This window comes from Salvia splendens, chromosome 1 (genome assembly GCF_004379255.2).
Source record: "Salvia splendens isolate huo1 chromosome 1, SspV2, whole genome shotgun sequence".
NCBI classification, from domain to species: Eukaryota; Viridiplantae; Streptophyta; class Magnoliopsida; order Lamiales; family Lamiaceae; genus Salvia; species Salvia splendens.
Window position 1 is genome coordinate 32,180,273 of NC_056032.1, and position 4,325 is coordinate 32,184,597.

Sequence of the window (4,325 nt, forward strand, 5' to 3'; positions counted from 1 at the left end):
TTGTAAAATTGTAAATAGTATGTCAAAATTAATTCATAATTTGATAGACGTACTAGTTAATTTATAGTACATGATAAATTTTTTTAAGAGTAAAATTACCTTCAATCAATTAGGGGTTGTAATTAGTGTATTAAAATTAGGGTTTTACTTTCTTCTTAAATCAAAATACTTGAATAATAAAAATTACCCAAGAATAGATACAAAATGAAAATCTGCTGGAAAATAGAACGTCGCCAGAAATTTAAATTTGTGGACATGGCCTAAGAAATTATACTAGTACTACTAATAATGAAAGCATGCTTAAAGGTGAAATTTTTGCAGGTATAATGCAATTAGGACATAGAGTAGTACAATCAATTATTTTTGGTAGAGTTAAGACTTCATAATCTGAAGTTATTAGCATTATTCATCCAACTCCCTATTATGTTTTGTATCTTTCGTTGTAAGGTAAAAGGTTAGTGCTAAATGTTGTAGTGGTGGTTGTTCTAACAGAAAATACATAAGTGGAAATAAAATAACTTAAACCAACCACCTTCTAACAACCAACACATTTTTGGGTATCACCATTTCGGTTGCTTAGTTTGCACTATTCACTCTGTACTACTTTTGTGCTATGAAACTGATTAGTAGTTATTGAGAACTATAAGCAAATTGTAGCTGTTCATTTCATAAGTATTAGTTTGTTAAGAATGTTATTGAGTCATATAAAAGGTTTGAGATTCGGACACAGTGATATGTCATTTTAGTTTGGAGTTTTGAAGCCAATTAGTTAATTAATGTTGATTTAAAAGAGTTAAGACCCTATTAAAAAAGGGATATTGGATCTTAATATCACGAAGTTTTTTAAAATTTGTTTTTTTACGGTCTTTATATTTGACATATAATATCACGAACTTAAATAGTTATTAAATTTTTCCCACTGGCGACAAAATTCAACTATACACTAATATTAGATGGATAACCAATCCGGCTTTTAGGGACTTTAATCACATCATTACTATCAAACCATATCATATGTGATGTAATGACAAATGAAATGTAGCCGGATTTTGTCGTTGGTGGAAAAAATTGAACAACTATTTAAGTTCGTGATATTATATGTAAAGTTTGTAGGGAAAAATAAATTTTTAGAAAGTTTTGTGACATTAGGTGTCAGTATCTCATAAAAATTGATAGAATTTTGTATAACATTTGTCGATCACGCAAAATAAGATTCAAACGGTCCTTTGCCACCACTACTGATTACTGTCAGCAAAAAAATAGCACTCTTTTCTTTGTAAATCAAGTGCGGTCGGTATTCACATAATTGATGAACCATTGCGTTAAAATCTGGAGTTCTGCATCAGAATTCATGGCCGTGGTGCTTTAAATTAGTCATCACTCTGTTGAACCAAAGTTAGGAAAGGGGGTTTAATTTATTTATTTAAGAAATGTAGTTGTGTTCAAGTTGCTTTGTTTTACTTATAATATCCTATTCCGGTTAAAATTTATGGTCTTGCATTACATCATTTGAAAAATTAAAGTTTATAAATGTGTATTCCTTTGAAGATTGATGAACAACAGTTTTTGTGCTAGCTATCACTTATAAGTACATGTTCCCCTTTCTGATGTAGTGGTAAAGAATAGATTCATCAACATTTATGTTACAGTTATCATATTTGTGATGGACTTAAAATGATGTTGGGCGACAGCAAGCCTTTGCAGTGTGCTGTGTTTCTGCAATTTCTGGTGTATTTGCTAGTGTAGCCAATAATGTGATGTGGAATTTGTTATTTCTTTGACAAGGTGGCTGACTGGATTTTAAAAGAGCCCAAAATCTCTGCAGTATATTCTTCACACTTAAAACGAGCATTTTGCACTGCCGAGATAATAGCAAAAGGCTGTGGGGTAATTGAGGTATGAGTGGATGATCATATTGTAACTTTGGTTTCATGATTCTTATCTTTTTGCAGTCAAGTGTTGATGTAAAGTACTTTTCATGAATCTACTTTTAGCAGCCTCACTTATGCGTTGCGGTAATAACTTTGTATTTATGAGAATATGAGCTGGCTTTTGCACTACAAGGAAATTTAGAAACTTGCAGCACAACTAGGAGAATGGTTGGTGAAACCAGGATCTATATTTATTTAGTTAAGAAAAGAAGGGAATCTAGAAAAATAAAATGAGATTCTAGTTATTTTAATTTCTTGTCCAACTTCAGTGTCTTCATTCATTTTTGTATTTAGTTTAACAAACTTTTATTGGTTTGTATGGTTTTGTAGTAGAGTACTTTCTGGTGTTGAGTATTAGATTAGAGGTAGGACGTCTGTTAATTAAGTTGAGTCATGTCCTAATTAAGTTGAGCCATTTTTTTATTTTTTTTAAAAAAACATAACCTAATTAAGTTGAGTCATTTCTTTGTTTTTTTAGACATAATGTCTAAGACATAATGAGGTTAAAGTAGTCATTTTAGATTGTTTTATATTTTTATTTAAATAAATGTTTTGTACATATACCATACTAACTTTGTGCATATAAAAATATTTTTTTTTATATTTAAGAATTACTTGCTTAAGAAAGTTGTGTGCATTTATATGGATGACATGATTTAAGCAAATATATACCCTAATCATCTCACCATAATCTCTAATCTCTCTACCTAATCATCGGCTGCATCATATATTGGGTTTAATTTTATACTCCACTATTTTGTTTAAGAAGTAGTCCACAATCTCACCATTTTTTTCTAGTTCCAAAATTCCACTTGATATAATACTACCAACACGAGTCACGATGACTTGGACAATACATGCCATATGTCATCACCATTCACACACAACCATAAAAAATGTAGAGAAAACAAAAACCACCCCCCAAACCACTATCAAGACAAATGATAAACCACAAAAAATCTTAAGAATTGTATGCTAATCCATCCTTCAAAAAATAAGCAATCCCAAAATAGAAAGTCAATTTCATGCATTAAGCTCATAAACAGAATCATAGTTCAGGAAAATACGGCCGAAATCAAGGAGCTAAAATTTTGAATTATTCATTCTAACTTCAATCACGAATTTTAAAAAAACATTTAATCTAATATAAAGAATTTAAACTTTATTTTAAATAATACATTATACAATTAAATTTTTTAAATTCTAAACTTATAGGTACTTAATAGATTTGATACTCAATCTTAATTTTATTATTACAAAACATTATTGAATCTAGAATTTATATTTATAAAATTAATAAATCAATTTAATTGCTTGAGTTCTTATAGCATCAAATAAAGATTCGAAATTTATACATGCTTTATTTTATTAATGGACAAAATGTTAGGGAACAACAATTTAAATTTGTATACTAGAATTAAATTGTTACATGGTGTCAAAATAATGTGTTTTAGAATTTTACAATTAAGAATTTTAAACATTATTATAGAAGAAAAAAAAAGTTGATGTGAGTGACTATTACTATTTCGTTGAACGATGACACTAAGAAATTAAGTATGTATATGCATGCAATCATTTTTATGATTCAGAATTTTAGTAATTATTTAATACTAATAAAATAATTTGACGCAAATGACTATTATCCTTTCATTAGATGGTACAAGTAGAAATTAAGTATGTAACATATGTATACTACTGGAGTACTATTTTACAATTTAGAATTTTAAACATTGTTATAGAAGAAAAAAAAGTTGATGTGAGTGACTATTACTATTTCGTTGAACGATGACACTAAGAAATTAAGTATGTATATGCATGCAATCATTTTTATGATTCAGAATTTTAGTAATTATTTAATACTAAAAAAATAATTTGACGCAAATGACTTTATCCTTTCATTAGATTGTACAAGTAGAAATTAAGTATATAACATATGTATACTACTGGAGTATTATTTTACAATTTAGAAATTTAAACATTATTATAGAAGAAAAAAAAGTTGATGTGAGTGACTATTACTATTTCGTTGAACGATGACACTAAGAAATTAAGTATGTATATGCATGCAATCATTTTTATGATTCAGAATTTTAGTAATTATTTAATACTAATAAAATAATTTGACGCAAATGACTATTATCCTTTCATTAGATGGTACAAGTAGAAATTAAGTATATAACATATGTATACTACTGGAATACTATTTTACAATTTAGAATTTTAAACATTATTATAGAAGAAAAAAAAAGTTGATATGAGTGACTATTACTATTTTGTTGAACGATGACACTAAGAACTTAAGTATGTATATGCATGCAATCATTTTTATGATTCGGAATTTTAGTAATTATTTAATACTAACTAAAAATTAAATATATTTATGTACGTATATAC